Source organism: Maylandia zebra, linkage group LG16 (assembly GCF_041146795.1).
Source record: "Maylandia zebra isolate NMK-2024a linkage group LG16, Mzebra_GT3a, whole genome shotgun sequence".
Lineage (NCBI taxonomy): Eukaryota > Metazoa > Chordata > Actinopteri > Cichliformes > Cichlidae > Maylandia > Maylandia zebra.
In genome coordinates, this window is record NC_135182.1 from 18,084,745 (window position 1) to 18,097,335 (window position 12,591).

Genomic DNA, 12,591 nt, shown 5'->3' on the forward strand with positions numbered 1-12,591 from the left:
CGCAGCAAGCTATCAAATATGGCGCATTTCTCGGCTTTTAAAAATAACGCTATGCGTCGCCAGGTGTTTCATCGGATTTGAGGTGTTACCTCCTTTGACAGTATCACAGTATCAGCTTAAAGCACTTGTTGCAGGCTGCTGAGTTTGCATATTTTGCTGTGAAGTACAGCCAGACTTTTGACCACTTTGCCTTGGGCATTTTTAATCTGTAGCTCTGCTCTAAAAGAACGTACGTACCTGGACCCGCCTACTATCCTCGGAAACGTAAAATGATTGGCTAGAATCTAAAGTGTATCACAGCTCAGGAAAAAAAATAAAGCACCGAAATGTGCGCTGCTTTTCGGTCTGGTTACTACCGTTTATGACAGAACCGATACCGGTACCCATCCCTACTCAGTACACATATTTTTAGTGTATATATCACACCTGTCATCCATGATATTACAATACAGGATCTCGTGGATAAATGAGATACACCGACCAAAGCTTTCTAACACGTCATATGGATGGAAACCTCAGATTGTAATTTTTGGGTAATCTTGTTTAATTCTTTACTATCAAGTCTCCAGCTGCTCCTAATTCGCCTGAGCAGTGTTTTGACTATATTCATTTCACAAGTCTACACAGCTTCTTTGTAGCTTTGGTTTACTCACAAAATGTTTGACCAGAAAAATGACTACAGTGATCAACTGATTGTGTTATCAAATAAAATATCTCAGAAGTGCTGCGTGCGATGGGGGAGTCTCCGGTGCAAACAAAAGTCTTCTAGAAACTTGAACCTGACATGGGTTACCTGACATGTTTCAATACTGTCTACGACACAGGAGAAAAGAAAAGAAAACCTCACGTTCGATTTCATAAATTCTTCTGAAATAATATACCAACAATTATACATGTGAAACTGTGTCTTAATCATTTAAAAGTAGCTCTTTATCTATTCTCGTCGTTACTAGAAACTGAAAGTCAGAATGTCTCAAACTGCTGTTTTGTTCTTACAAGTGTTTTTATAAGAATCCATGTTTTTTGACTTGCTTTAATTTTATAGAATAAACATAAATGACCTGCATGCCCCTGTCTCATTATCATATTAATATAAAAAAAACTTTTATTTCTTTGTTCTATTAAATACACTGCACCATTATATCCCACATTGCAGTGCCACAAAGATGTCTTTCTTTCAACCTCTCTAGATCACCATGGTAACTCATACTGAACACATAATGGACCGGAGATGGTTTAAAGTCCTTTCAATGAGTCTTTTAATGCACTATGAATGCTACAGAGTCTCCGCTGAAACCTGTTAAGACATATCTCACTATTGCCAACAAATGATGACCTGCTGGGAAGTTACAGAAGTGTGCAGTAGAAGTGATAAAGTATTCAGTTAGTGGCACAGAAAACCTATAAATATGTTTTTAACCACCAAATGGAAACACTAACAACAATCAGTTTATTTCTAAGCTGTTTATCTTGACAAATATTCGATCAGTGTAATTCACTTTACTTTGATCTGGCCACAAACCAACTGTGGCACAGTGTCAGACCACAAATGCATGCAGAAGACTATAAAGAAAAGTTAAATGTGTGAGTGACGAAAGACTGGATTAACAAAGAAAGCTGCAGACTTAGCTATGTTGATGTTGCTTCATACGAAGCCCCCACTAAAATACTTACCACTCATTATCCCTTCCGTTATTTATATAGTGTCACAGTTGTGGATTCTAATCAGGGAGGAGAGATGAAGATCAGCTCTTAAGAATTTTTAATGAAATAAGTCAATTTTTATGAAAAATATGACACATTTTCATCATCCGATGGATTAAAGATAGTGGTTGTGTTTTGTGTGGTGCTGGGATCATCTCTGAGGAAGAAATGCCCTGGTGGAAAAATTTTGACTGCTCATGATCAGAGATAACTTAAATATTGTTAAATATCCTAATTCTTTGTTCTTTGGGCTGAAGGAAGAACAACACTCGGTGTATAAATGCTCAATCAACAATCTCATTATTCCATACAACACTGGAGCATAAATGTCCAGACGGGAGATGTGGACAGGAGGGTGTCCGCCAGATGTCGAAGTGTCTGACCGTTTCTCACATTCTTATAGCTTCAGCCCCCCTCCAAAGTCATAAAACCTAAACATCCGCACTCTTTCACATCCACATGATTCAACAATTCTTTGATTAGAAGTATGATCGCTGTGTTTGGGCAATTCCAATGCAAGAAAAAATAATGGCTACAACAACAACAGTAGTTACAGATAACACTCCCACCACTCTCCAGTTCTCCCCAAGCTTTATTTCTGGTGCTTCAGTTTACCCCCACCCTCATCATGGTGCTACCTTAAGCCTTCAAACGTACTCAGACTAGAACCTCTGTCCGAGGAGCTTTTGACCTTTATTTTATTTCTGCAGCTACCAGTGTCTTCCAGTTGGGTGATGTTCTGCTCCTCTTCTTTCTTCAATGTCAGGGGTTGACTACCCTTCGGTTTGTTGCATAGATGAGGTTATTTATTCTGCCCCTATGTCAAAGATCTATGTGTTCTGGGGTCACAGCTGTGTCCCCCTTTTTTGGTCAGAGCTTTTCGGACCTCCTTGGTCTGGTGCTTCTGGATTTTCGCCAACCCCTTCGTGGTTATTGCTGTGGTTCAGGGATCCTCTCGAGGTGACTAGCAGGAGCCCAAACAACACTACCTTTGACCCCAATTGCTGTCTTGGCAGTCTCTGTGTCTGCTGCCAAGGATCCTCCTATCTCCATGACCTCGTCTGGTGTCTGCTACTCTCTGTGTAAGAACCAGAAAAGCCAAACACCTCTCTGACTAGCCTTGATAATCTAATGTTGTTAGCGATTTTTCTTCTAGTGATTCAAAAATGGTTTAGAATATCATGTTCAGGACTCTCTGGCCTAGAGAATTAGTCTAATTATTATCTATGAGTGTAAGCATGTTTGCATTTACCCCTCTGCACTCTAAGTCATTTCCTACAATATATCAGTCCGGACAGTCACGCCAAACAAAGCTTTTGACCTTCAAAAGACTGAGTGCCAACTCTCATGAGCACATTTGCAGTGTGTGTATGAAAATAATTATAAAACATTCTCTATCCTAACATTTTCCCCCCTTTCACACGTTTTAACTGGTTCTCTAGAAAAAGTCTGGGAACTTCTGGGTCATTATAAGTTTTACCATACCTAAATTATTAAACACACAAATAAAGTCATAAAAATCATCATAGAAACCATTGTTTCATGTTAAAACTCAAATTCCCCACTTTTGACACACCCCCATGTGTCAATTCACCGGAGCTAGAAATTAAAAGAAAAGATTAGTGACATCATTTCTCAGAAAACATCAGAAATTCTCCTCTTGAGTTGCTTTGCTCCAGCTCTGCCACCCTGTGTTAGGGACTGAAATCAGTTTAATTATCATGTTAAATCTGTTGAACTCCTGGCTCCGCTCCGAGCCGGCATCCGCAGAACTGCCTAGAAACAAAACCTGTGTGTTAACATGAAATTCACATTTGAAACTCCGTCTTTCCCCACTGTCTTTCCCTCACTGACCACAGCAGTTGGATTTATGTCTTGATTCAGCCATGAATCCAGGTCACCTGATTCATCACTGAGCCCAACCATCACTGGCATCTGATAGTGTGGCACTGCATCTTCTTCCCTTAGTGTCACTGTTTTCAATCTGTTAATTAGAGTCCTTAAACATGAAATAGACTGCATCCACAACGAGTTAATACAGCTGTGAATGTGGCCAATTATCAATCAGTTAGCAATCAATAACAAAATGATAGCTTTTGCTTTAGTTAACCACTCACCCAGAGAATCTTCAATCCCAGAAAATTCCTTCTCCCCATTTAATATTGTCTGTCATCCTCCCATGCCCTGATACCTGGCCCATCCGGAGCTGTATCATTTTCAAATGTCGAACCACACCTTGGTCGCACCAACCCTTTTTCCACTGAGCATGTCCAATGCCATCCTAGTCTGGACCGTCAAAGGTGACTTTAACGCCGACTATTCTGACAGTCCTGTTTATTACATTCCCTGGCCAGGTTAGCCAATCTTTTTCCCACTTTCGGTGATATTCCTCCCTCGAACATTTGCAATTACCCACCTTTTGGTGTGAAAATTGGTGGTGTGATCAAGTGGGTGCTATAGGAAGCAAAGGCTCAGGACAGAACGGTTATCAGTCATGTGCTTCATACAAAATTTGCATATATTGAGTGTAATGGTACATTTTAATTTGAATTTATCAAAGCTAAACACAATAGGTTTTCTTTCTTTACTTTGCTGTTGTTCTTTTGCAGTATCACATCCTAGCACATGCCCCTGTCGGTTGTATTCTACTTTTAATAATTTACTATTTTAAGGGGAAACCTAAATCACGTGGACCAGTGTTTGTTATTACATAACTCGAGTATGACTGTGACAAATCTACCATTCCCCTTTTATTGATAAATATTGTTTTGGTTTTGGCTATTTTCCTCTATAAAATTTAATTGACTTCTACAGTGGCCTGCTATGGTTAATAGTAATATATTCCAGTCATAAGTGATATCAAAAGTTTTCTCCACTGTAGCATTTGGCATTCCCAACAATAACGTGATACCCTGATCAAAACACAGCCATTAAAACACAATTTTCTTAATGCAAACATCAGTAACTCAAAATTCCACACTCTCATGTGAAGCTACAGTCTCCCTCTCTGGTCTCTCTTGTCCTCCTGCTCCTGCAAAAAACAAAACAAAGCAAAGCATTCACACTTTTCATACCGGCTGGGTGAATACTGTGTCATATTTACTAATCCTAAGGTTGGTGCACTCTTTGTCACAGTATCAAGTCAGTCAAAACTTTAGTCCACATCGTCAGTCCATCACAGTCCAGTCACACGCATTCATTCACACACATCCATACCAGATATTGCTGAGAGTGGAGTCTCACACGCAACCTAGTCCAGTCTCCGTCACCAGCAAGATAACGTCATTAATTTTAAAAGAAAAACTATTCGTTATGATTTTGGACTGGATTGACTCGCTGCAATCCTTTTAGACTCAGGACTTACCATCTCATGTCATCAGTGTCCCATATAAATGAACTTCTCCAAAGCCCATGACAATCATGGAGAAACACACTTTGTGACTGTTTTCAGTAAGAATATTTCATAGTGCTTTAAATTTCAGTCTTCCAGGTGCTGGTTAAAAGAGAGCTGATTCTTAAAGCATGAACTCATAAAATATCACCATCGATGGATCACACCTCTCATATTTCTTATCTCAGTGCACTGTAACAAAAGTAAACAATAAAATAAGAATACGAATAACAAATACTAGGGCCAGTTCCAGACATGTCCAAGCATAAAACCGTCTCTCTCTCTCTTAGAGAAAGAAAACAACCCTAACCTCACTGATAAAATCAACCTAGTGCCAAGCAAAACCCCAAAATAAACCAGAAAATTCACAGGAAAGTTTTTGCTTCCCCATGGAACAATAGTGTTTGGGAAGTATAACCTCAGCTGCCGTAGCACCTTTTGTTCCTCCATGAATTAAATCTCAATCATAGAAAAAGCAGTGCTCCAAATTAAACATTACAAAGGTAGTTCATCATTTTCACTCTGTACCACTGCTCCTCATCAGGCTGCGTGAAGCACAGTAAACAATTCAGTCGAGGCCTTGAGCAGCCATAAACATCCCGAGGCATGAAGTCACACGCAAAAAGTCCACCCTGTCACCACACAGAGACATTGTTTTCATTGTTTTCTTAAATGTACATATGTGCCCTCTGGAGGACATAAAATGTGTTCTGTGTTATCAATAGCTTCATGTAACAGATTCTGTATGTGTGTGTGTGTATACAGCATTTTGCATAGGCACTTATTAGTAAAGCTTTCTTCATTGTATCAGCATGTGTGTGTGCATCACTCTTTGTTGCACGAGCTTGTGCTTGTGTATTTTATGTGTGGATCACTTCTCATTGCATCAGCTTCTAGGTTTAGGTGGACATGTGTTCATGTGTGTGTATCACTCCGTGCTGAGTCAGTGTGTGTGTGTGTGTGTGTGTGTGTGTGTGTGTGTGTGTGTGTGTGTGTGTGTGTGTGTGTGTGTGTGTGTTCATCACTTTCCTGTTCTGGTGTCTTGGGTAAACCACAGCTTGAAGCGTGCCCTGGGGTCCTGCTCTCCTTCTTTTCAGTCTGTTTGCGACCACTGCTGCTGCTCACAGTGCTGTCCATCCTGGTTCTGACCCCAATTTGGGCAGTCCTTTCCCAAATGTCCATGCTTGCCGCAGGTGAAACCTGCATCTTCTTGTGTTTTGTCCTTTCTGAGGTGGCTTTTGACCTCAGTTGCTCGTTCTGTCTCCGCCACTCCCTTTTCCTCTGCCGCCCGATCATCCGTGTTGGTCCGTCACTGCCCTGCACAGTGTTAATGCAGAGTAATCAAGGTCAGCATTATGTTGCTCGGCCTCACTTTTCATCCAGGCTTAATGGGCGTCTCGTCACAGCTCTGTGAGCTGAAGCTGTCTGGGAATTTCCCCCCGTGTAGTGAAACAGGCCCTAAGTTTAGCGCTCTCCGTCTCTGCTGCATAAGATCCCTTTCCTGCAGCACGGTTGACATTTTCAGGTTGTTGTTGTGGGTCCAGCTGCTGCAGCGATTGGTCAGGGTCACGTCAAAGATGGGAGAGGGGAGAGCAGGGGTCCAGTGTATGTGTGTTTAGTGGAGCTGCAGATCCAGCAAAGCCCCTCTCTGCCTTAGCTTTTTTTTTTTTCCCAAAAAAGGCATTTCATTAAAAGGTGCCTTTCTCTTACATTTCTCTGCCTGTGTGCGTGTTTTTGTTTCACCTTTTGTTGCGATGCTCTGGACACTTTCTGAACCTCCACAACTCAGTTGGCCCAAATTTCAACCCAATTTTTATGTGCTCTTAAAACCTTCATTTCTCCTCTAATTATCTCCTTGCTGCTGTCCGTTCTACAGCTGTGGATTCTTGCTGGGTGTGGTTCCCGTTATCTTAATCTATTGCCGCTGTGCTCGTCAACCTTTTTACCTGTTGTAGAACTCAACCTGTGATTTTTAAATACGTATCTTGTTCTACGCCAGAATAAACTTCAACCCATGATTACACAGCAGTCTCTTTGTTTATACTGCGGCTGATGCGGGAGTCCTCAGTTCCCAAGTCGCCACCTCATCTAACCAGACGCCGCTGGGCCTGCCCCTGCGTCCAAAGGCAGGAGGGTTGCCAAACCATGAACAAAGCTTTTTAGAGGTCCTACTCCCAAGGTTGCTATCCTAGTTACATCCGGGCTGCGTCCAGAACACCGGTTGGGGGAACCACTCCTAGGACAAAATCCACAAGGCCCGCTAGGCGTCAACCTGAGTATCTTATCAAACGTGTCTTCACTCTAGTGCCCTGTAATTCACACATCCACCGTCACTGTCACCATGTTCATATTTCACACACTGAAACATACAGAGAGCATGTCTCACACGCAGAAACACACAGAGAAACCTCCAAGCTCAACTTGGAAATAATTTAAAGTTTTTCTGCACCAAAAGCCAGTCTCTATTTCATATACTGAAATTTGCCCCTAACTTGTTTTTTTCACAGTTTCTTGCCCCAAAAGCCAGTCATAAACGAAATTAAATGTAGAATTTAATGTGGAACCTAGACACACTGGAATTCAGCCTCAACTTATGATGTTCTTTGTTTCGCTCCCAAAACCAGACACCGACAGAATTTAATGTGAAAATACGTGTACCTCAGCGAACAGATTAATTTAGAATGTCCAATATGCACACTTCGATTTTTTACAACAGGTGGCGCTCACCTTTTTACTCTGTTGGACCGGTCCTCTGTTCTCCTCGTCTCACGATCTCACCACAGACCAAATCTGCCTTCCTCAGCACACCAAAGATCCGGGTCACACAGCACCAAGTTGTTAAATATCCCAAGTCTTTGATCATTGGGATCAAGGAAGAACAACACCCGGTGTATAAATGCTCAATCAACAATCTCTTTATTCCATACAACATTGAGCATAAACGTCCGGACGGGAGATGTGGACAGGAGGGTGTCCACCAGATCTCGAAGTGTCCGAAGGTTTCTCCCTTTCTTATAGCTTAAGCCCCCCTCCAAAGTCATAAAACCTAAACATCCACATTTTTTCTCTCTCTCAGTGAGCCTGAGTTATGAACTTGGCTTCCTGTTCAGTATGTTTTGTTCTTTCTAATCAGAAAACGAAGGCCATGATTCTACATAAACAGCATTTCTTATAACTCAGCAGTATAATGCATCATAAATCAGTGTAATGATTTCACAATCTCTAATCCAAGGCATAATGTGGCCTATAGCTGTATAATGATTCAACAATTATTTGATTAGAAGTATAAGGTGGCATAAGATAGTATAATAATCTCACAATGTGTAAAGCTAAAGGTTGTGTATTCTTTTGTTATGTGTGATGTCAAGGACTGGCGATGCACAGCAGGCAGGTTAGGACCCAGAAGCAGACTCACGGACAGGACTTAAACTCAATAAAGCAGCTTTATTGCTGGAGTGCAGGAGTTACACAACTAACTTAAACTAAACTGAAATAAAACTCACACAACATGACACAAAAACTGAGAGGAAAAAACACTCAGGGAAACATGTGAACAGAAAAGTGAAATAAGACAGAAGGACCCACACATAAAAGAAGGAACCAAAGGGGGATATAAGAAACTCAAGACAGAATAACTTACAGACTGCTAATGAACCTAGAACATAAACAATAATACAAAAATGACACCAAAACACAAGACTTCAAAAACACTGGGGAAATGACCCAGAAACATGACAATTAGGTCATTCAGCACGTATTTGTAATAGCTGAGCTGAATGTGCTTCACATGTTTGACAAGTTTCAGTTTCCCATGAGTTTTCATAAAGATCTTCTCTGCTCCTCCTACGGAAAAAAAAAGTCATTATCTTCAGTATCAGTAAAGTTCACTATCTTTTCCTAAAGTGGACGATATGGTAATTCAGATTGATCCCCTACTTGCCTGCAGGGAGATCTATATGTTTTTGGTAACTTTTTCTGTGATCACTGTGATTCCATTAGCACAAGATCATGTCATAGAATAAATGGAAGCAACTTACTTGGATCATTGTTTGCAGACCCTTCTCATAATGGCCAAAGCAGTAATTGTAATAACCAGGAAACACACACAACGTACAATAACTGCTGTTGCATCATGGATTCCACTTGATTCAGCTTCCTCTGTGGAAAACAAAGTGACTCATTTCACTTGTAGTACTTAATTAACTTGTGTTCCCTTCATTAGAAAGAAGTCTCTAGTGTTGTAAGACACAAATATGAATGCAATGGAAGTGCAGTTACAGCTGATGTGATGTATAGTGGCAGGTGTAGGTTAGCGTTCCCCTAAAATCACTTTATGTGGGATTGCCAGCCCCAAAAACAATTTTAGAGGAAACTTACATCCCCCCATCACCCTTTAACAGGTTTCAAACCACAGGTAAAACCATAACGACTCGTGACAAGCAGGTGAGGAAAATGCCAAAATTTTCACCCTCTTCTTGTTTGCATTTTCCACCTACCTAGAAGTGAGGAACTCACCTCACACTAAGTTCCCATTTCTGTTCGAAGACTCCCAAGTCCATGACCGTTTCACAAGTGTAGTTTCCTGTGGGATATTTCTGGACTCTCTCCATGATTAGTGCAAATTTCTACTTTCATACTTTGGTTTGAGTGGGAAAAGCATTAATCCTGCCACACAAACTAACATTAAGGTCAATGCACAATTATGAAGGAAATGTCAGTGCAGCCAGAGGTGCTCAGTGCTAATGTGTGTGGGTGAGTTTTCAACTTTCACCTAGAACAGCATTTGAGTAGTGCTCTCACCAGCCAACTATAAAAGCTCACAAACTGCAGTTAATCCAGTGTAATCTTTAGAGTAAAAGGGCAGGGACTTGTGTATTTTAAAAAGAAGATAAAAATGGGATAAGCTAAAAAATGCCATTGTTGCCAACCTCTTCTTCTTTACGTGCCCCACCATCAGCCAGCCTCTGCCCTCGCCCCCACACTGTATTCAGTCATGATGGGTGTGTAAGGTGTGCTTTTTTGTCTGTTTGGTTGGTTGGTTTTTGTAATCTAAAAACTTCAAAAGCTGATAAACTCACCTGTAATCACAAGTTCCCATTTCTGTTCGAAGACTCCAGAGTCTGTGGTTATTTCACAAGTGTAGTTTCCTGTGTGATTTTTCTGGGCGCTCTCTATGATTAGTGCATATGATTGGCTTTCTAAGGTGGACATGGTCAGATTCAGGGTGGCAGCTGCAGGAGACCTGCTTAAGGTGACAGAGCTGCTGTTTGAGGCTTTCTGTGGCCTGAAACTAAACAAAAGAGTCCCATTCCTTCCCCATGTCAGTTGAAGGAGGTCACCAATTGTGTTACTGGTACAGTGCAGGGTCACTGTGCACCCAGCTGTCAAGGATGTGCCTTTCCCAACTGAGGAACAAAGTAAAATCACATCATAGTCATCATTTTGCTGCATCCAATGGATTTGTAACATTTGCATTACGCTAAATAAATCTAACCTATTTCCTGTTTAATTTTGATGCTGCATGATATATAATGCACCAAACCTGAATGCAATTATTTGCAAATGATTTAAATTCTCTATTTTATTCTATGTATTCTTTAAGGAACATACACACTTCATATTAATTAAAAAATCATTGCATTCTGGTTTCATTTACATTTTGCTATACTGACTTTAAGCTGAGGCCAAGATCCCCAAACACTAACTGATCTCAGCGACAGGTCATATCAACTATAGATTTAGCTGATACTCCTCAACACATCCAAATCTATCATCTCAATTTGCTACAACTTTTCTATGGATGCTGTTTTAACTACACCTCTGCTTTTTCATGCAGAGCTGGGGTAGAGGTGCACAGCGTTAATCAATATCATGTAAAAGGCTGTGGACGTTTTATTGTCTCACACACTGAATTACAAATTTGTCTTCATGCTTTGATTTGACCTTGTCTTCTTTATTGTCATTTATTGTCTCAAAAACAACCTCTTTGAAATGTCTTCAAGTTGTTCAGAGTGAAATTTTCTGACTTGTTTCTGATGAACTTCAGAGTCCACTTTTCTATTCTGGCTTTGACTTTTAGAGCTCTACATGAGCAGTCACAGGCACACCTAAGTGAACTTTTAAGTCTATAAATTCCCAGCAGATCCCTGAAGTGATAAACTAAAAATGTTTCGTCACTCTCAATAAACTTGAAATAAGAATTTTAAGTAAATGCAGAAGAAGCAAACTTATTTGAAGATTGCTTCTTCAAATAATTCATCAATAAGGAAACTGTGCTTTGTATAAACTGAATGTATAACAATCATGTATATTTCATTTGAACAGATTCCACTAAATGCCACATTATGCACTTATGACAAAATTATATGGAAAGATTTGTAGATATTTAAGTAAAATGTTGGGTAAAATTACTTTCCCAACTTATATTTTAGGGGAAAAAACATATTTCACAAATTGTCAAACTGTTCCTGTAGGTTATACCCATTGTCATGGAAAGCGTAAATTAAATATACCTGCTTCCAGGAAGATGCAACATATCAAAGTCGAGGTCCAGTTGATGCCCAAATATCTGAGAAAGTCTCCCATAGCAACTTGAAGAAAATATTATTTAGAAACAAGATTTCAGTACAACTGACTCAAATTATAAAATTTAAATTCTAAATAAGATTTCCTTATCATAAATAAGATGTCTTTACCAAGAATGCCTTGGACAGTGAAGCAGCACTTAATAAACAGTCTAGCACAAAAATATCTCACCAAGCATTCCATTGATTGTCTTTTTAACACCATAAAACTGAAGAAGAGCAGCCAAAGAGAAGAACTTAAATCAGATGTGAATGTAGTCAGATACCTTAAATTGCCAGTAAGAACGATCACTTCCTGTGTAAACCTATATGTGTCACAAAAGAAATAGCACAACAACAACACTTTCTTACCGGTAATGAATGTCATGTGTAATTTGGTCCTTATCTCTATACAACGCCTTTAACAACTTCAATGCCACAAAACAGAGTAAACTGTATATGTAATAATCATAGCAATTATACTGCACAGCATCTACAACACATATACAACCAAAGAGTCAGCCTTACCTAACTACTTAATACAGCACACATATATTTTCCAAACAGGAAGTAAATGGCATTGGTCTGTGGTGTACCTTTTTTTGATTGGTTTGATCACAAGTTGGAGAGGATGTTGTAAGAGTGACATTTGTTCACTCTAACACTCACAACATGGCCACTGAGCAACATTACACATTAAAAGTTAAAACAATTTTTAATACAGTTATTCTCACTTCAGATGTTGGTTAACTTTAAATTCATAATAGCCCAAAGTTTTTTATTTAAAAAGAAAAAATATTTATGGTTTACTATATCACTGCAGATGTAAAACAAGTTGTCATAGCACACGCTGACAGTGACATACATTTTCTGACTGTTTTCTGAACAACACAGAAAGAGGTCACAGATCACGTAACTTGTTTTTTTTCCATG